Source organism: Amblyomma mixtum, chromosome 6 (assembly GCF_055824585.1).
Source record: "Amblyomma mixtum isolate Tamu chromosome 6, ASM5582458v1, whole genome shotgun sequence".
Taxonomy (NCBI): domain Eukaryota; kingdom Metazoa; phylum Arthropoda; class Arachnida; order Ixodida; family Ixodidae; genus Amblyomma; species Amblyomma mixtum.
Window position 1 is genome coordinate 124546394 of NC_143017.1, and position 22294 is coordinate 124568687.

The following is a 22294-nucleotide window of genomic DNA, read 5'->3' on the forward strand; positions in this document are numbered from 1 at the left end:
TGCGCATGCGTGATGTGTTACTTTACACATTCCTCTATTAGCAGCGCAATAAAAGTTACCAATAATGCCATGGCCACCTCTCGCACTTAGGCCTTTATAAAACCTCCTAACCGCATGCTCTGCAATTCCTAATGTCTATTACTTACGGAAAGCTGATAGCGACCTACAAAACTTCGTTCTCATTGCTTCATCTTATCCTCTATCAGCCGTTACAATCTCTTTCCTGGTTGTTTCATTGGTCACTCGCAAAGAACGTTACCCCCTGATGAGCGCATAACAAACCTAATGAAGGGTACTTGCCCACATTCATTCGGCTGCTACGCAACAAAGCCGCCACTGTTCTCTAATCTGCACGTATAAGTGTATTTTTTCGCGTTTAATTAACTGACCAATTGCACCTCATCCACCACATTTTTTCAATGGCAGCATTTTATCAGACACTATCTGTCACAATCACACTTTGACACAGTTATCTTCAGAGAATGACGTAATCGTGCCGATAAAATTGCGGACAATTTATGCTGACGCGACATAGCCGTATGATGCTCCCGAATTAATAATGACAAAAAGCGATATCAATGAAAATGAAATGAGAACCACCTTCAAACCATAATGATGTCAATGAGAGGCTTGCTGGGAAGAAAGTTCTTGCGGCATCATACTACGTACGGGTTCAATCCCGGCCGCGGCCGCCGAATTTCGATGGAGCCGAAATTCTAGAGGCCCGTGTACTCTGCGATGTCAGTGTACTTTAAAGAATCCCAAGTGGTCGAAATTTTCGAAGCCTTTCACTACGGCGACCCTGATAACCTGGGTTGCTTTAGCACGTTAAACCCCAATAAACCAATAAACCTACCAACAAGAGTAACGCTTGGTATCTGAACTGCATAACGCAAACTGACCCAAGTTGAAGCGCAACAAATATCAGGCGTTTTCATATTTGGAAAAACATAAAGAAACTCTGGCATGCAGTACCATAAATACGTGAATCAGTTGCAGCTAAGTCGGCAGGCACTTTTTCGAGAAGTCGGTGATGCCCTAGAATGTGCAAAATGGGAAAGATTTGCGTGTGAGAAATAGAAAAGTTTTTGTGGGTCCAAACCCACGAGGTATTTGTATTAATCCTATAACTCTCAGACTGTTGTGCCAAAAAATGAAGAAATCCACACTTCTTATAGCCGCTTTTGATCAACTAGGAAGAACCTAAATTTTATTTACGCATAAAACATTGAAATAAACTTTTTAATAAGCACAAAAAGTGCGTCTTTGCTGCAAAATTTTGTAGCAGCACAATTATTTGCAGAGTTCGTGCTTGTGCCTAGTGTCCGCCAGGAAAAATCACAGGTATGTTAAAAAAAAGCACAAGTCAAGATGCGTAGTTGGTAATGACAGCTTCTTTAAAAGAGCCTGCATGGCAGTTAATGGTTTGCACTGTCATGGTACTCATAAAGGCTGGTAACAGTTCAGCGCCACACCATGAACTTCCCACCCCGTCCTAGTTTCTTTTCCTTCTTTCTTTCGTTTTGCCGCCCTCTAACGGGTCGATGGAGTTGAAGGAACGACTTGTAGGTACAGTGAAAAGTGATACGCACAGATGTGCTGCCAAATCGTCGGACACATGTTCATTTCTCAATTAGGTTGCGACGCTAAAGGTTCTTAGCCATCCGATTCTTCACTACATTCAGCCTTCCGCTTCTAAATGGAAAGCTATAGGTGAAGGCGCGGGATTGCTGTCTTCAGAATCCGTCGACTGTGAATTACAGCACGACAGCTGAGTGGATTCACATTTTCAGATGAGACACTCAATCCGGTTTATAATTCTGAGGAAGCATCGACAAGCCCTCGTTTTTAAACCGTTTTTATGGACAGGTCCATCCACGCGAGAACAGTCCCCACACCAGACCATCATGTCTAGGTGCTTGTTATTAACTTTCAAATTATTTTCATTTCGGTTTGGTTGCTCATGAAGTTGTTTCTTTTTTCTGTATCGTGATATGCTGGTGACCGCTAATACCAGTAACAGTGGCATAACCTGAAGCCCCTAGATAAGCTTTCCTAATCAAGGGACTTTAGGATAACCAAGCTTGCCCGGCCGCGGCGATTGAATTTCTTTGGAGGAGAAATTCTAGAGGCCCGTGTACTGTGCGATGTCAGTGCACGTTAAAGAACCCCAGGTGGTCGAAATTTCCGGAGCCCTTCACTACGGCGTCTCTCATAGCCTTTGTCGCTTTGGGACGTTAAACTCCATAAACCATAAACCATAAACCAAGCTTGACTTCTCTACGGGGTGAAAACCGGCGAGAGCGACGACGGGACAAGGTCGTCTTTGAGAGGGGGGGGGGGGGGTGAAGCGGCACGAACTGCGTGGACGATTCCAGCTCCTTCGGTGGCAGCAGAGTCGAATAAAATGGAAGAAAAAAAATGGCAGGGCAAAGCGTAAAGACCTATTTTACAAGTTGGATTACAGCACCTGAAAGAGGAAAAAGTTCGTGTAAATGGGAACCGGTGGACGGGCAATGTTCTTTTGTTTTAAAGTGGCATTAATGTAAACATCGCTCTCTGATGGCAATACGACTAAGCAAGAGGTAGGGGCAAGCGCGAAAAAAAGCTATATTTCAAAAAAGGGGGAATGCTGAACAGATATGTGGGCTCTTAACTATTGGGAACTAGTAGCACATACTTCTATTTCTGTAAGTAGGTAAAGCGCTTGTGACATCGTGACATCAGGTGACATTAAATGTGAGGCAAGTAGGTACTACCTTGCGCGGTGCATTGATACCGGACCGGAGCCAGAGATTCGAGCTAGGACTTACTGAGTCGGCTCCGCGCTTTCAGTGTGCAAGGAAGACCCTAAGTACTCAAATTTTCAAAGAAACAGGGAACCATCGCCAAATGCAATTATGGATATTAAGCTCATTCTGAAGACCTACGACAGTCACACTGTTGACTGGCTGTACTTTTGGGAGGAAAATGTGGGTTATACCACGTGAACTTTGACTAAGCTGCACGTCCGCCGACTTACAGCCGCCCCTGTTGTACAGAAAGCCCTAAGTGGTACGGTTTACGTCTGCAGCCATGGCAGTTTTCTCAATAAGCCACGGTCTTCGTTATCGGAAACGCAGACAGTTTGACAGTGTGATGCAGTGTAAGGAGATTCTCTGACTGAACAGTGCTTGTGACAGGAAGCAGAGGGGAAACGAGCGTTGTAAGAGCCGTAACTGTCATATAATCCAGACTTTAGCTCACAAAACTGCCAGCTCTAAGTAATCCCGGGCAGAATGTACTAATACTTTTGGCATAAGTGTGACGCAGTGGGAGTCAACACATCTGCAGAGAAAAAAGAACATTGGTCACCTGATGCAGACCGGCATATCACAACTATGCGTACTCAAAATGGTAGCGAAGAAATCGGGACGGCTTTCCCGGGAAATCGGGGCGCAGCTAAAGAAGGGGTGCCTAAGAAGGGGTACTTAAAAGACGATAGGGCAAGCTGATTACAGACCATCGACGCAGCGGATTTGCGATGTACCGAAAACTGTAGGCAGCTTCCGTTCTTCGGAGTTGATGGATGTTGCAGGCGAGAGTTTCCGACGTAGTGTGCGGCCACAAACCAAATGTCACTCAAAATACTGGCGAGCTCGGGCGCCCGATAGCCCGATACAGTGGCTTGGTTTGGAACGGCGTTTGGAATGACCTTACTCTACAGTGACGCAAACGGCAGCGAGAAAAGCGGAGCATACGCGTAGTTTCCTAGCTGGCTTAGGTAGAGCTGACCAGCCTAAATTGTGAGATCAGCTTAAAGCTGTACGTGCAGCGGATGCTAGCTGACCACGCCTTTCGTCACGGACAAGAAACCCGATTGTGGAGGTATATGAAACATCTACGTGCTACTTTTCACTTGCTAACTGTTATCCATTGCTGGCGGAAACACGATAGTGAACCGCAATTTCTGAATAACAGTCAAGAACAGGTTTCAAAGACGCAGGTCCCGTCACCGCGAGGCTTAGCGTCGCACTCACCTTCAGTGCTGATGGCCTGGATTGTAGATATCTTCCTCGGAAGTCGTCAGTCGGTCGTAAGTGTAACTGCTTCCAGGCGACTCCGGGGGATGGCGAAGACAACAGCAACCCAGTAGCAACAGCACAAACAAACTTCCAGAAGCACTGCCAGTAATGTGTAGGTGTTCGCTACGCTCACCGGGGAAGTCAATTCATGAAGAAAAGAGCGGCTTCTGACTGAGACCGTCCTTTTTTCAGCCAGTCCAAGCCGGTTGCCTACTCATGCGTGTTCTTGTAACCCGACCTGGGTTTTCTAAAGCGATATGCGAAGATTGGGTTATGAGCGAGCGAAATCGCCCGGGAACAAATCGGTAGCCGTGACAGTGCAGTTGCTGCGCCACTGCTTCCATGGCCAGACGGTCTTCGTTTCGTCGTGTTTTCTGTGACCAGCCTTTTTTTTTCTTTTCTTTGTCTGGCTCTGGCCCAGCCGGATGCAGCGATATCACGATATCAAGATCTTGTTTGAGACGTCCATGTGTCGTTGTGTGTGCGCGTGGTTGAGCTTGTGCGACGTTTCCTGCCCCTCTTGTCTCCCGCGCGTATAGAAAGCGAACTGAAAGCCTTGGGACTGTTTTAGCGTCCCTTGTTAGTGGTAACTGAGAAGCATAATTGGTTATATCGCCCACGGAGCGAACGAAGCACCTTCAAAGATAAAAGCGCTGCGCAGCTGGGATGATTGTGTCTCATGCCTCCGAATGGTGAGAAAACCTGCGATCGATTTTTCTGATTTCTTCACCACCTATAGACTGACATTGCATTACTTATTCGTATGCTTCGTCTGTGTCGTTGTTTCTAGAAGAGTGGATTTTCTACGGGAACGCAGTTTTTGAATGTATCAGACATGACAGCAGGAAGAATTGAGGAAGCATTTCCACATATGTTAAAACGGGCAGTGCTTCCCCAGTATCTTTCCTGAGCATCTCGGCAACACTCGAGGTAAAAATTAAGTTAAGCTTTTTGTCTATTTATCAAATAATGCTCCTCTATACGGCTATCATCACTGCAAAGCAGAGAAGCCGAAACTGTACGTAAGAGGAGTTCGTGCTAGGATCCTCATTTAGGCCTTCACTACAAAAGACCCCCATTCAGGCCTTCACTGCAAAGAGCTCCCTACACCTGTAGATGTCCCTGGGATGTCCCTCAGCCCAATTTCTCACCCCTTAAAATGGCTTTGTAGTTTGTTCGCTACATGTTTCTTAGTAGCTAATGATCCTCTGAGCAAAGTTTCATTTTGGTCGAGTGGCGTCACATAGGTGATCTATATGTGGTGGGGTGGTCTGTTCCTTCACCTCACTCTAAAACAGAATATCTTGGAGCTCACTCTGTGCCATACGACTGATGATTTGGTAAAACAGCACAAGGGACCCCTGCCTAATCAATATATTTACGTGTACCCAGTATGTTCGTATGCATTGATTCGTAGTTTACGCAAAAGTGCGTTGTTGAAGATATAGATGCAGTGAAAGTCGAATGATATAGGTAGACGAATTTCTCGACTGATACGGAAATTAACATAGCGCATAAATGGGCAAGAAATTTAACAATATTTGAGCATGTAAATATATTTGTATCGATCTGCGCACCAGCATAATCCGTTCCAATAGCGAGAGAAGAAAAAAAAAAAGCCCAGTTTCGCGTCGAAGCATTTCGAATGAAAACTTCAAAATTTGAAAACTGTAAAATAGTTTTAAGGAAATATTGAAGGTAATGGTACAGGGGTGGTCAAAAAATCCCAGGCCGCTCCGAACAGCCGCGGAGCCGCTGCTCTCCGCTATCGGGGCGCGGTTATCACACGCATGTCTCGCCGCGCACGGGTTGCGAGGGTATGCGCTGAGAGGAGGTAATGCTCCCTCTCTCTCTCGCTCTCCAGGATAACAAAGCAGAGAAAAAGACGGTGAGGCTCGCGCCTTCACGCTTCGCTTTTTGAGATTTCCGCACTCAGGTGCGGTGCAGCGCGTCGCGGAGCAGACGACCGTTTGAGGAAAGTGACGCGAAGGCGAGGAATGAATCAGCGCGCTTAACTGCGATCTTATCACTGCCAGTCATGGCACCGTGTCGACGGTTTGAAAGAGTGAAGCTGTGTTTCGTTCTCGAAGAGAAGTGAATCTGTGAAATTAGAGAGACCATTCATGCACTTAGTGGGCGCTAAATTCTACGTGGGCTTCGCCGGTTACCGAGCTGGAATGTAGTCGTCGCGAAAAGTGGACGCCATGCCACGCATTGACAGGGACACACGGTTGCGCATAATTGCGCTTGCAAGTGCAGGTTGCAGCCGCCGAGAAATTGTTCAGATAATTCGGTGCTCGAGGTTCTCAGTGGACCGAATAGTGTGCACATATCGAGATGAACAGCGCATTGAGGATGCTCCAAGAGAAGGGCGGCCTTCAGCCACGACCCCTGAAGAAGACCTATGGATTGTGGCCGTTGCTAATCTTGAACCCACATTGACCATCGAAGAAATTCGGCAGGAGCTGGGTCTATGTGCGACAGTGCTGGCCATTCGCCCGAGACCGTATGCAGCAGGGCTTCGCAGTCGCGTCGCTTAGGTGAAGGTAAATGCATTATATCGTACGCTAGGAAGCTGAGAAGTTGGAAGAAGCAGACGAAATCCAATTAAACACGGCCGCCAGCAGCGCGCGTCACTTTCCTCAAATGGTCGTCTGCTCCATGACGCGCTGCACCGCACCTGAGTGCGGAAATCTCGAAAAGCGAAGCGTAAAGGCGCGCGCCTCACCGTCTTTTTCCCTGCTTTGTTATTGTGGAGAGCGAGAAAGAGAGGGAGCATCACCTCCTCTCAGCGCATACCCCCGCAACCCGTGCGCGGCGAGACATGCGTGTGATAACAGCGCCCCGATAGCGGAGAGCATCGGCTCCGCGGCTGTTCGGAACGGCCTGGGATTTTTTGACCACCCCTGTACATCCTCCTTCTATATAGCAAAATCTTTCTTTCAAAGTGTTTCCACCGATCGCGTCGAACAGTTAAGACTCCTATAGGAAACCACCGGGGAACGCTTTTGACGATAGCAAAAACTTTAATCGAAAAAAAAATCGAAGACTGCCGTCGGGTGATGTGCGGATATATTGATTGTTATAGCGAAATCTACATTATGTGAAAAAAACTGCGTTCATAAAAGGTTTTTCGCTCAAATGTGCTTTTGTCCAGAATTGTTGGGTATATCATCGCTACTTGCAACATTTGGAACACGACGACCGACAAGCGCAGTGGCGCCGCCCGTGTCATCCCCGTGCCGCCAGCGTGGCAGTTGGGCTGCATCATCTCTCAACGAGGCAGCCAATGTGGTACGTACCTCTCGCAACACTGGCACCCCCGTTGTGACACCTCTGGATGACAAAGGGAACCGGCAAAGAAATCGGAAGAACGTAAAGAAAATTTGACAAACGAGCGATGAAGTGACAATCGCAATCCGGCGTCGAGCACTCCTCTAACAGTGTCTCCCAGGAACACAAAATCAGACAGTTTATAGGAACATCCCCTTTGTCATCACATACCTATATAAAAAAAAAATGGGCCAAATATGCATTTTGAATGAAGTCATGGCTGTGTGGGCAAGACGAATCCAGTCTCTGCTAGTGTTATAGCTCTGTTCACCAACCAAAGCCTGCGAAAGCGTCTACCTTTCTTTTTTTTTTTGGAAAGCGGTTAAATGGGCTCAAAAAAGCTTCAGGGCCTTGTTGCACACACTTAACGCACAAAGACGTGGTACACACTGGCCCTAATAAGCGTGTTCTCTGCAGTTCAAGCGTATTTCTTGCGCCTGTAGACTGCCTTAGGCCGCATATGAGCTCGCGTAGTGTGGCTGACAACATACTCCTTCCATTGAATAACGGCGGCTCTACAAAATGCATTGGCCGATCACAGCAGAAACTCGACGATGAGCTGCAAAGCAAATAAATGCTTACTTCTCATAGTGTTCACGAAGCCATAGAATTAGTGGTGAACATGTTTCCCCCCTCTCCGCTCCCCTCGATAAAAGACCGGAGCGCCTAAATTTAGTGTTGGCTATGTCCTCTCCCCCCCCCCCCCCCTTACACACCTGCTTTTTGTATAGCATGTTATGTATCGTATCTTTGTACTTTCATAACTTTATACTGCTTACCATGGATAAGAGGATTGGGAGGAAAAGAACTCTTTAAGCCGTGATCTAAGCTGAATCGTTGCAAGTCTTTCAGGGTCGCATTGCTGGAAAGATGGCGCTCTGCTCCATTTTGCCGGTCCGATTTGATGCGACGCAGAAATATCTCCAAATAAAATCCAGGCCTTCGGCTTATGTGACCTGGGCGTTAATGTTTTGAAGTTGAAGCTTTCAGCTCGTGCAAAAAACATTCGAGAGCGCTTTTGAAAAAGCTAAGCTTTTATGCTTTCGCAACTTTCGCGCACTTTGTCCGAAGCGGAGTATTCTATCATCGGTATTGCACAGCTGATCTGACTAAAATCCGCGAATGAAGCTGGAAGGCATACTGAAAGGACAAGTCGGTTGTGTTATCTTCGCCGCTATAAATATTTCGCCACTTCCACTTCTTGTGAAAGGCTTGTATTGATTTCCCTGCGGTGCAAAGATGTCGGTGTTGTATTTAGTTTAGTGTGTCTTCATATTAAAGTTCCTGTGTACATACCGAAAAAATTTGCGCAAAGACCCGAGGACTAAGAAGAGACAAACACAAGGAAGAGCGCTACCCCCAACTGAAGTTTTATTCCGAAAAACATGCATATATTAATAGGAAAAGAAAACAAGACAAGACCTATTTTCCTCTATATGTGTGCATGTTTTTGGAATAAAACTTCAGTTGGGGGTAGCGCTCGTCCTTGTGTTTGTCTCTGCTTAGTCCTCGTGTCTCTGCGCAATTTTTTTCAGCATGCATATCTACCAACTAGCCCAACTTTCTGATTTCCTCTGTGCTTCGACAAATTTGTTGATAGCCGTGAAGTTCTGGTACTGATCTAATTGGGTAGGCGATACCCCGACGTAGTAAAGAAAATGCACGTGTCGGCACTTAGAGTTGTTTCCGGCACATTTATACCTTATATTGTGCCTTCTGTTGAAATCCCAGTTCCAGTCACGTAACACGACCAGTTCGTTTCTTTCTTTAGGCGGCCTCAGTTTGCGGACAGACATGAACTACAGTATCTTGCTCAATTTTATGGCACTACCCTGTAGGAAAAGCATTCTCAGAGGACAGCATTCTATCTGCAATGGCTAGAGTGCTTGTATTTCGTCCTTTGAAACCTGTATATTGATTTCGGACTGTAAACAAAATGTACACTCTCTTAAAGCACAAGTGACTTCGTTTACGCTGCTAGTCCAATGGAGTGCAAGTTACAAACATGAAGGTCTAAGTTCAATCAAGCTTAAATTTTGTTCTGTTTTACTTACCTAACTCCATGAGCACGCTCATATAAGATAGAAGGCCGAGAACTGCGAACTGAATTTAAGCGGCAGTGCATAAACACTGTGAAATACATCCGACACTTTTCTTGCCGGCTAACGTTTAGTGATACACTTAAGCAGTGAAAATGGGCCGCAAGAAAGTGCTTTGCCCTGAAATGTTTGTGTGATCATTCCTTCATTTTATGAAGTGTGTGTTGTAGCTTCAGCGGAGAAACGTTTCTTGAATTAATGACCCCAGTTGACTTCTGCGATCTGTATACGCAAGGCACTAAGGAATGGCAGATGGTAGTTTGCTTTTTGTTTCGGTGTGAGTCTAAGCTTATTTGCGGAACGGTACTGAAAATAAAATGGTCTCAGGGCGCAGCATTTTATGCAAACCTGATACCAAACTGATGTTATGCGGTTTGATTCGCACGCACGTGACACAAACTCGTATAGAGTGTGTAACAAGTAATGTGTTTGTGCTGGCTTTGAGTGGGTGCTGCGCCCTTGCATGCACACGTAGTAGGGTGCTTTATGATGTGCTGAGAGCTTTGAGTTAATTCTGAGTACCACAACTCATGAAGCAAATACAGGAGGCTCCTGTATTTACCATTCCTGAGCCGTTTTAAACCAGCGAAGTAGTCAGTGAAAGATATTCCTGTACGATTTATAAATTAACCTACTGATCAAGGCAAACGTTAAATGTTTTCTCAGCTTCAAGACAGTGACTAATGACGTGACCAGTGGGGGTGCAAATGATATAACAGCTGCCAATGTAGTAAAGTGCAAAAAAAAGTTATCGGTACAGCACACACGAAGTATGAGGCCATTCATTGGCGAAATTAGTCTCGAAGTTCTTATTGCTTCATTTCAAAAGCTGGCGCTGAGACTTCCCACTTGCGTTTTTATTTTCGCTGAGAGGGCGGTTTTAACTTGCTGGATTTAATTTAGGGATATTTATAGAGACCGAGAGAAAAAAAAAAGTCGATACCCGCACAAAGCACGAAAGCGACAGCTCGGCCAAAATCAGGATGATCATCAAATTGAAAACTGGCGAACTGATCGGGGCGCCGCACCAAGGGACTTCCTCCTGATACTCTCAAAGGAGCATTGCACGTTGAGGAAAGTTAAAGAAAAAACTAGCCAGCGTTGATGGTACTGCTGAAGTTCGTTCATCGTCGTTGTTGGCGTTGCTGAGTTCCCAGTCGATTATTCGCAGGCGGCTGCGGAGCTAACTATAGGGCAATAGTCTATAGTCACCTCTTGATACCACTGGCTCCTGTAATGCTGCTTTTCCTTGCGCAAGCAGTCTGGGCGATCCGTTTTTCCTCTTTAGAAGAGTGCTTTGCTTGAACTCTCCCGTGTCTTGTGTCCAGCTTTTCGCTTTTTCAGTTCATATTCCCAATACGCCGAGAGATTTTGTCAGCAGCATGCAGCCGTCAATATTCTAGCAAAACAAAAACAGCGAAACAAAACCACGAGACCGGGGGAAGGCACACACACGCTGTCCTCCCTCCTGAATGAGCAATCCTGCATTAGCGCTCCGTCTGTCCTTACCACAGAGAAAGAATGGTGCTTTTAGAGGAAAATGACTCAAGTACGTGGATGAGCATTAAATAAATCAGTTATAAGTGCGATGATGGTTTTTGTGTGTGTCTTCCTCTGGTCCTGTATCTCGATTTTCGTTTTTTTTTCTAGAATGTTAATAAAAAACACGCCCAAGAAGTCTCGCTTCTTAGCGATCAATGAAAACGTCAGCCAGCATTTAAGCTGACGAGGACAGTTTACACTAACGGGGTCGGGTAATGAAGTGACCGCTTCAGATTGTCCATGCTAAATTACAAAACATCCTAATAAGCATTCGTGAGTGCTCTAGACAGTTATCAAGAATGTAAAATTTTAGAATTTTGAGGACCGTCTGTTTGCATGCAAGTCCTGGAAGCGTAACTGCTTCCTAACCGAGATACGTCGCTTGGGCACGTCCCATTAACAATGGGCAAGACGGAGGCCTGAACAAATAACTGCCTCATTTCGTAAATCTTCTCTTGGGACAGTGTAGTTCATCACTGATCGGCCACTCACACCGGCAAACGCTGCTGCCAAACGGTCGGATTGGTTGTCTTTATTATCCACGCTCCTGCATTAGCCTATCGCGGGGAAGGTTTGCGCCGGAGGAAGTTCGGGGTCATTTCGGTCTAACATAAGGCTAGAATGGGCAGGTGCCTATCAATAGAAAAGTTCAAGGAATGATTGAAAACCGGAGAGTGCACTTGTAAAATTACTCAAATTTAAGGAATGGCAATAGCGCATTTTTTTTGTTGATTTGGTAATGATGTTTCCGGTATCACTTTTATAACGACAGCTACACAGAGCGTGACATGTCTCTCACTGAAGATGCCTGAGCGATGTAACTATTTCAGTATATCTTGATCGACTTTTTGAGACTATGAAGCCAGCTGTTACGTTTAATTACCCCCGGTTCAGAATTGTCCTTAGAGGTCATGTGTAAACGTTCGTGGTACGTGGTATTACAAAAGAGTACTGAGAAGATAGCAAAGCTACGCGTGCTGTTTTGGTCTCACCTAGGAAGGGAGGACACAGCTCAAGCACCAAAAATATGTTTCCTATATTTTATCAACGCACAGCACGAGTAATTTGAAGCTGAAAATTTTGTCTCCCTCCAAGTAAGGACAGTTAAACTGAACATGCATGACACAATTGCTTGAAAGAAAGTGGCTGAGCAGTGCTTTACTCTTCAGCGCAGAGGCTTTCTTCAGTTTCGGCAGTGAAGTTTGATATCGCTAGGGCTGCATTTTGAGTTCAATAAAGGTCTTAAAAGACAAGAAACTGTGCGTTTCCGTGATAGATATTAAAAAAACCGTTGTGCATAGGCCGCGATCCCAAGACGCAAATTCTTCGTCGCTGAACAAGAACAAAGATCTTTATTCAAAAAAAGTTGCCACCCCGTACAGCCGCCAGTGTTATCACCGTGGCGCGCAAAGTTAGTTCTTAGTGCGAGCGTCCCTATTTTTTATGGCCTCTTGCTTTTTAACGGGTTCTGCATTGAAAGCTCAGATAACCTTTTGAATTCGGCTTTCTTTGGAAGAAAGACGCAGCTTCAATGCTTCCGATGCAGTTCAAGGCTTTCGGTTTCGACTCAAAGGCCTGCCCAGATAATGCCTGTTCTTGTAAGTTTACTCAGGCCTTCGCACCATATGTGCAAAGTTTTAGGCTGTGTGCATACATAGATGTAGTTGATTTTGGCTTTACAGAATGAAAATATGCTGAGAATATTGCGCGTACTATTATTTTCGAAACAAGAACATCTTCGAAGCAGCGCTGCTTCATCACTAAATAAAAATTGCGGAGGCTTAACTTGGTTAACCCTGGTCAGATGCGAAGCATATTGATGGCTAGGCTTGGTAATACATGGCTTTCACCTACACCGAGTGTGAACGCGCGTTCGAAATGCGCGGGAATGCCGCTCGAGGACATTCCGGTGTCTGGGTGATGGCATCGTTCTCCCTCTTCCAGCGCGTGACGGCGATCTGTCGTGACGTCATGTGTCACGTGGTATGTCACGTCGTGTGACGTCACTGTTCCACGTGGTGTGCACGGCGTGTAACCACGGCGAAGGGCTGTAGTGTACCTCCGTGTTCCTCTGTCGTGACGTCATGTGTCACGTGGTATGTCAAGTGGTGTGACGTCACTGTGCCACGTGGTGTGCACGGCGCATAACCACGGCGAAGGGCTGTAGTGTACCTCCGTCTTCCTCTGTCGTGACGTCATGTGTCACGTGGTATGTCACGTGGTGTGACGTCACTGTACCACGTGGTGTGCACGGCGCGTAACCACGGCGAAGGGCTGTAGTGTACCTCTAGTAATATGCTTCGCATAAAAAAGGACATTAGCAGCGGCGCTTTTCCTCGCTTCCCCATGCAACCTTCTCTTCGGGGTTCGAAATCTTGCGCCTTGAACCTCAATTCGGCAGTTTTATATCCAGGAGGTGACAGGCGATGAATACAAGTGCCGTGAACCATCGTTCGTCTGCGGTACAAGCGCCTTGGTCGCCCATGCTAATCTCATGGGAACGCCTTTGTGAACAGAGAACGGTCTGATCTAAAGGTCTGAGACTTGCGCAATGTGGCCTCAAGGCGTAGCCCCGCCAGACTCTTACTCAACGTTGAAAATTTAATTTGGGCTGTGCTGTCACGCAGTCCGTGCCCAGAAAGTGCAAGTGCAGACAAGAACCACTTGGATACTTTGTTTTCTGACAAAGTTGCCTTTTCTGTTCCCTTCTTTTGGCCCTAAAACAATCATTTCTGTGCTTTACTCTTGGTTATTAAAGACGACGGGATACAGCATCAATTTGCTTCTGAACGCTGTTCAGCTATCCATGACATACTCCGCGCAGTGAAGCGAGGTGTACCCGTGATGCACGAAGTGTTTTTTCTGCATTCCACAATGCCTGCTGAGAAGTGTTTTTGAGGGTGATTTTAAAGGCCATATGCTCGCTTGAGGAGCCGCTGGCAGTAAATTTAGGCTTACCTCGCCTGCCACGTAGACCATTTCTTTCTTCTACCGCACAATGTCGGGAAACTGTCCAGCATGCAGGAAACATATATCGTGCAATCAAATGTGCGATTGTTGTGGTACTGAGGCCTCATTTGTAAAAAAAAAATCTATGGGTACCTTTGCATACCTTCTCTGTCACATATTGTTGGCACTGAAGGGAAAGCTCAGCCCAGTGTTAGAAATCTAAGCGCCGAATAATTAAAGCGTCTGGCCATTTGGTACGGTGAGAGCCTGGCCGGCATTATTGCTATTGTACATTAGCAGCCGAACATACAGTCCCCGTCAAAACTATACAGCGCCAGGGGTTTGCTGCTAAGGTTTTCAGTGAAGCTCAATTGCACATTTAGCAGTCCAAAGCTTCGGAGGATTGAGAACGTGAGGCCACTCCTCCTCAGAGATATTACAGTCACTGGGGATGCACAAATAGGCAAGCTGCGGGCCTCAAAAGCAAGCGCCTTGGGCTGTATACTTTTCACGGACGGGGGGGTGTGCATGTCAGACAGTGACGATTGTACGAGTGTTTGTTGTGAGGCAATTTTAAGCTGTTGGACCTGTGATCTCCTGATACCTGCTGTAGCCTTCATTCGAATGCCAGCAACTCGCGAAATTAAGATAACGATGTCAGTACCTAGGCTGAGAAAGGTAAAATTTTCTGAAAGTGAAGAATAAAAAATAAAATACTTTTTCTGTGCTCTCACTGAACAGGTAAACCTGTGTTTGCGGAAGAAACAAAATACGAGGTCTGTTAGAAAAGTATCCGACTTTATTTTTTTTTGCGAACACCTGATGGATATCAAACAAGCGCGCTTACAGCAGCCGACCTTGAACTCTCGCGCGCATGCACGAATTTTTTCCCGCCTGCCGATAGCGTCAGTCGCTGGGAAGCAGCGTTTGAGTGAGGCAGTGCGCAGTGCTCTCGTCGGTTTTTTGTTGCAAGGAAAATGGCGGAGCGAGAGGAGCAGCGCTACTACCTCAAATTTTGCCAGAAACTTGGCGATATCCAAGTGGAAACCATTCGAAATGTTCAGACGGCTTTCGGTGATGATGCTATGAGCAGCACACAGATTAAGCAGTGGTGCAACTGGTTTAAAGACGGCCGCACATCCGTGGAGAGAGAGCCACGCTCCAGTCGGCCATCAACATGCAGAAATGACCAGGTAATTGCCGAAGTGAACGCTGTGGTGATGCGGGACTGTTGTGTGACTATCCGAGAAATTGCGGGAGAGGTGGACATCACCAATTTTTCTGCACATTCCATTATCACCGAAGATTTCGCCATGGAGAGAGCTGCGGCGAAATTCGTGCCGAAGCTGCTGACGGTGGAGAAAAAGCAGCTGAGTGTTGAAGTCTCACAGGAGATGCTGGATTCCACAAACAGTTACTCTGACTTCACCGACGCCGTAATCACTAGTGACGAGTCTTGGGTGTACGGGTACGACCCGGAAACCAAATCCCAGTCGTCACAGAGGAGGAATTAAACGTCACCAAGACCAAAGAAGGCCCGCCAAGTGCGCAGCAATGTCAAAGTGATGCTGACTCCTTTTTTGACTCCCTCTGTGTGGCACACCACGAATACGCACCCCACAGGGTCAAAGAATGACTAAAGAGTACAACAGGGATGTGCTCCATCGCCTACGTGGTGCTGTGCGGCGCAAGGGACCGGAATTGAGGTCAACAAGAAATTGGCGCATCCCTCGCGGCATTGCTCCTGCACATTCCTCGCATTTGATTCAGACTTTTGTGGCGAAAAACCAGACTCCTGTAGTTCAACAGGCTCCTTACTCTCCTGATATGTCCCCCTACGACTTCTGGCTGTTTCCTAAAATCAAGAGGCCATTGAAAGGAGCGCGATTTCAGAAAAGAAAGGACATTATGGCTGCAACGACAGCAGAGCTTATTTCCATTCCGAAAAGGGCCTTTTCGGAATACTGCCAACAACGGCAGCACCGCTGGGAGATGTATGTGGAGTCCCAAAGAGACTACTTTGAAGGTTATTAGGTTTCTAACGCTCCAGTTATGCCAGTTTTTTTTTCTTCGGCCAAAGGTCGGATACTTTTCTAACAGACCTCGTATTGTTACAGCGCATAGTCGCGATACGAAGACGACGTTGTTTAGACGCTCGGCAGTTGACGACGACGAGGACGTGGCAGTTAGTGCTGGGGGGATTTGGTTTGGTGTGCCTTCTGACTGCGGCCTGTCCCGTCTGCTGCTGGGCTAACCCCCCGCTATAATATGCCAATTACATGTGGTTATTTACTGTTAACGATTCACTTCAGTTATTCATTTACAGGATGGAAGTTTTTCGCCACAAGGAAGTGTTCTAGGCCCGGTATTATTTTTAATTTTTATAAACGACTTACCTACTAGTATTTCTCACAATATTAAACTTTTTGCCGATGACTGTGTACTTTACCAGGAAATTAACTGCGTCAATGACCATAGAGCTTTAAATAAATCTTTAACAGCAGTGACCAAGTGGTATGAAGAATGGCAGATGACTATTAATGTTAAAAATCAGTTGCTTTATCCGTAACCAGAAAGATACACCAATCAAATTTCCAGTACACATTAAACAACATTCCTCTTGATTCGGTGTCCGAATATAAATATTTAGGCATAACACTGACCTCTGACCTCAGATGGAATTCTCATATTAACAATGTCACATCAACCGCCTTAAAAAAGTTATTTTTTATTAACAGACTCCTCAATCTAGCACCGTCAGAAACAAAGCTCCTTGCGTATAACGTATGTCAGACCAATTCTAGAATATGCTAATGTTGCTTGGTTTCCTTTCACTAACAAGCTTACTAAACAAATAGAAGCAGTGCAGAGGAAGGCGGTAAGATGTGTATTTAATAAACACAGGTTGACAGACTCACCGACAGAACTACTCAAACACCCAGCACTACTAACCCTTCAAAATAGAGCAAAACTAGCACGCCTTAAAACCATGTACCAACTCGTACACAATCAATTAAAAGTCGACACTTCAAGATACATATCAAAATCACAAACGCGACAAACACGTAATAATCACATACACACTCTAAACGAGTTTTCATTCCGTACTGATACTTTCAAATATTCATACTTCCCTCGTGCTATACGCGAGTGGAACACCTTCAACACATCCATTGTTAGTAATCTATCGTTAAATTCCTTCAGCACACGTGTGGAAAATCAACTACTCATATCTTAGTATTTATTTAGTTCATATATGTCATTGCGAAGTTAATTCTTCCGTTTGTGTTTTCACTTGTGGTATTATTTGTCCGCCAAAATCTTGTCACATGCTCCTCATTCTGGTTTAATTGTTATACGTATCTTCTAATGTATAATCTCGTGTCATATTTTTTATGTGCTTCGATTAATTACCATTGCTATCTTTTGTGCCTCTGTACTTTTGAAGGTCCTCCCTGTTACGATCCCTGATGGGATTGACAGTACGAATAAATAAATAATAAATAAATAAAAATAAATATTCCAGGAGTTTCAGGGAAGTTTATGATTAATTTTTTAAAATAGTGTTTTTGAGGTAAATATAAGATTTTGCGGCAAAGAACTACTAGTACGGGCGGACGTCACAATACAGACGTATCATCTTAACTACTGCATTGATTAAATGAATTTTAGAATTAACTTTTTAACGGTTACCGATGGGCACCTGAATTCAATTGTATATTTGTAGCCGGCTGTTAGTAATAGCCATATCAGTTTTAGAATTTCGAAAACGTGATAACCCCCGGAGCTGTGTGCTTATTGAAAGTGCATGCATTTCCGAACTATGTAGCCAAATTTAGTTGAGCGACAGCAGTGAGGGTAATGGCGTTTTCTAAATTCTAAAAACTGATATGGCTATTACTCACGGCCGGCTACAAGTCTCTGATTGAAGTCAAGTGTGTATCGGTAATAGTTAAAAAGTTTGGTATAAGAATTTAGATAACCACTTTACTAATTAGCATGATTTGTGGTTTTTTTTAGGTCCGCCAACATGGGTATGATTATGCCGCAAAAACTTCTCTTTACCTCAAAGCCTATATTAAAAAATTAGTTATTAGAGACCCTGAAACACCCGGTATTTTAATGGCACACGTAATAAATTATGACGATGGTAATCCTAAGTAAAAATGTCAGCTACTGAGAAGTCGAAGTTGCCAGGAAGTGCGAAGCTATGTTACGCTAAGCATGCGGTCTAGCCGTATCACCGAACGTCGCCTGGACAGCTAGCGTTTACATTGATGTCGATTATTCCTTAGCAGGAAACTCTAGGTCTCTATGCGCTACCTCCTTATTCGCTTACTTTTTACACCTCATTGGCCTTACGGCATCCCTCGAATAGCAGTCTACATTGAACGTATGGCAGCCGCTATGGCGCCGCCTCAGGTATGACGTTTCCTAGCAACCACATCGGCCCAGGAAGCGCGCATCCCAAACCCGTAGAGCAGAGTTCTGTCGGCCGTCCTTTCAAACGAGATAGCCGGGAGCTTCCAGTGATGGAGACGACATCGTAGCTTGCTTAACAAGAACAGATCGGACACCGAAGAGGAGGATGATATGAGAATGCGGTGCTTGGAGGGCGCTCGCTCGCAGCAGGAGACGCCTGTATGGGCCTATCCACTTTCGCCGGAGCAAAAACCATAGAGCAGGCACGTGCCACTGAGAACACATTGCGCTGCGACGAAATGGTGCAGGCGGTACTTCTTTTACCGTAGTCTCCTTTGCAGGAGACCTCGAGAAGCTGGAAGGAAAAGCAGTCTTGGCGGGCGCGTTATTCATCCGAAGGACTTAACTCAGGAGTAGTTTTATGTCGAGATTTCAGTGTGGCATCTTTCTTGGTTTATTTTATGGCCTTGTTTCCAAGAAATAGCACCGAAACAGTCTCTGGGAAGCGCCACATTGTCGGAAAGTAGGATACATTTAGAGGCAAGAAGTCCGTTCTCCTACGAGAATGGTACTCGAAGTCCGTAAATCAGGTGAAAACGAAAGAAGCTGGGTGAGAGCTTGGCTGTCTTGTAAGTGCGTGAAATGGTACAACATAAAAGGGAATGGTGAAAGGGAATGAGATTTTGTAGGCGTCCATTACAATCGTCTTTGGATCTACCTTTATGAGTCGCATTACTGAAGTGCTTTTGTTCACTCCATTTATAACAAAACTTTTAAAAAGTCGTATTGAATGAAACTGATTTCTTTACCATTTGGTTGTTTGTAAATATCTTCTTCTAAAAAAGGAGGCAATAATATAATAAACGAGCTAAATGAGCTTCCCTAAAGGTAGCGTTGAATTTTCACAAATATTGCAAGCAGCATAAGCAACAAGGTTAACATGAAATTAATGATTGAAGCGAAATTCCTCGTCGCCAATTGATAAAAAAAAACCTAGGGAGTCAAAATGTACCCACTGAATACAGACCTACATTGACCGTTGAACATCAAGTTCGTCGGGCAATTGAGTAGCTTTATTTTTATTTGAAATTTATTGCTGGACAGATCTTGAATGTTACTCACGTCTTGACTCAGAGTTTTTAGAGCGATATATTGTAGCGGGATAATTGTAGCACTCTTCCTGCATTGTACAAGAAAATAATTCTTCCTTTCTATCGGCGGGGCTGAGACATCCCAAGCGATGCTTGTGAGACTCTATCCTGCTACAGAACACCTTACTTGTGCGGGAAAGACGCTGAGAAAGAAATAGTTCTTTTGATAGTCTTATAGGTTCCACAGGGACTTCTTACGCTCAGTTTCGTCACCTTGTTACACAAGTTTTCGCAATCCTATACATAGGAAACTTTTCTTTGCAACTGGCGCAACCACTCAGTGCAACGCGGGAGTAGCGAGCAGCTTTCTTGCGTACAAGCAGGTGGTAAGTGCGGCTCTGCGAGCCTGAAAGGTGAAACCAGCACCGAGGGTGGTGCTTTGCACAATGCACGCAAATGCTTTACATGAGAACGGCTACGGCACGTCAAGCTAAAAGTGCTCCTTTCGAAAAAAGGCCACTCAGCGCCACTCTCACGTCCAAAGGCGAAGCAGTCAGGCTTGTCGGTCTTCTCTTTCTCAAACTTTTTCTTTCTACGTGTTGGATGATATAGCGGAGGGAAACGGCAGGGTCTGACACTACGCGCGCAAATGCCTTTTTCGCAGGCAACATCCGCACATGCATGCAAGAACATTGGGCTAGTGGCTAAACAACGCTACAGATGCAGGTGAGGTGCCGTGCTCGTAAATAAATTACGAGATGGCGCCGTCCAGCTGCGTTTCGTAGCATAGTAAATGCGAGATGCCGGATCACTGCCAAAAACATCACGAGAAAAGGGGCACCCGCAGCAGCATGGGGGGGGGGGAGGCTAAGGCGGATCATAAACAAGCACTTCTTTCATTCTCCTTCACATTCGCTGCTTTAGACGCTAGGTGTCAAGATTCAAACACAGAAGCCGTAAATGAATTTTTCGCGCACAAAAAAAATATTGAGTCGCTTATTAAAAGCTTCAATCAACTGAAAAAAACTTTTCCTCTCCTTCAAGCGTATATAAGCTCAATATGAAGTTACTGTGCTTTTCTATTTATTTTCGTCAATCTCACCGAGATAATAGTTATACATGAATTTTAAACAAGAAACGCCACAAATAGAAATATCTGTGCGTCATTGCTTACGGTATGCCTCTGTTAGACACCTGAAGCGTTCACGTTTGCAGCTGACCGTTTCCTGCCACCTTCACAGGATGGGGATGGTGCCGTAAGCACTGTTTGGCTTCAAAGATCAACTGACGCCAAGGTATGAGTTTCCAACACATAATGCCTAAACAGTGCAATTTTCTTGCTTAGCGTGACAGAGAATAAAGATAACATTCCAGATTCCTAGCGGCAACAAAACTAGAACTATGGATCGGGAACTAAACAAGGAACTTACCCGAAAACAAAGCACTTAGGAAAGCTAAATTTCTTTCAGGTACACTCGCTAAGCGCAAGAGCTTCAATATTGGAAGAAAACCTTGAAAATATTACGTATGCCGCTTAAGACTACTTATGTGCTTTGCATCCGGAAGTGCTGTCTTCATTTTTATATTATTATTTATTAGCTACTTAATTTTTCCTTTTTTTAATTACGCCTGTACACATTAGCGTGCAGTCGCAGAGCACTGCATATACAAGGTTAATATCTTTTCGCCAAGAAGTAAAGCGGTCTTCGGAGTGGCGCTGGCATGCTCACCCTGTACCTCCCCACCAGGGCCCTGTCCTTCTATCTGTTTTGAGATGTATTTCATGCCGTTTCCTAAAAGCTTGGCGAATGGGTCATGTAAACAGAACATAATATAAGTGTAGTAAATACTATGTATAAAAAAAAATAACTGGTTGTGTGGGTTATGGCTTCCAGGCTCCCCCAGCAGTTCCAAAGTCCTGGTCTCAATTCATCGCACACTGGGTAGAAATTTTATTTTTTTCCCCCGATGACATGATCAGGGAATTTTGGGACCACTGCTGCTGGTAAGCGCTGAGGGCGGATTTAATTGTCCATGAGGCATATAATGTGTTCGCGTTAAAAACTGGTGTCGCAGTGAGCAGCTGTTCAACACAAAACTGCCACGAGTTGATATCGGTCTTGTAAATTTTCTAACGAGAAAACTTAAAACGAAGCCAGGGATATACAAGGATTCTTGATCTGATTGATCAATATCAGATAAAGTCCCCAGAAATTTAAAAACGCCACAGGATTTAATTCACGATGTTTCGGCTAGAGGGCCAGCCTTTTCCGTGTGTAGGCTAGCCCCGCAGCCGAAACATCGTGAATTAAATAATGTTGTGTTTTTCAATTTCTAGTGTCTTTATCTGATATATACACACGTGCTCACACACACACACTCACGCGCTCACACACACACACACCCACACGCGCTCACACACACATACACACACCCACACGCGCTCGCTCACACACACACCCACACACACACACACCCACACGCACGCGCGCTCACCCACACGCGCTCACACATGCACACGCGCTCACACACACGCACACGCGCTCACACGCACGCTCATACGCACGCACGCACACACGCACGCACGCACGGCGCTCCTGACGAAATATAGGGAATTTGTTACGCTTAAGATAAACCAATTATCCTGTCAGCTAACTTACTACTCTTGTTTATATGAGCCTGCTAGGTTTGATTACGCTCTCTCGAAGCTGAGGTCGTAATGTAGAATGCCGAAAAAATTCCAGCTTTTTTTCCAGACCCTCTCAAAATGCAGCAGAACGAGGCTGGCACATTA

General features: G+C 45.3%; 1 long non-coding RNA gene across 1 annotated transcript; it reads left to right on the top strand.

Moving 5' to 3' along the window:
• Nucleotides 1–4636: 4636 nt before the first annotated feature.
• On the top strand, nt 4637–20801 carry LOC149340278 (uncharacterized). Its single transcript, XR_016283861.1, has 3 exons — nt 4637–4756; nt 7222–7358; nt 20742–20801. It is a non-coding gene; the product is annotated as an uncharacterized LOC149340278 (long non-coding RNA).
• Nucleotides 20802–22294: the final 1493 nt, after the last annotated feature.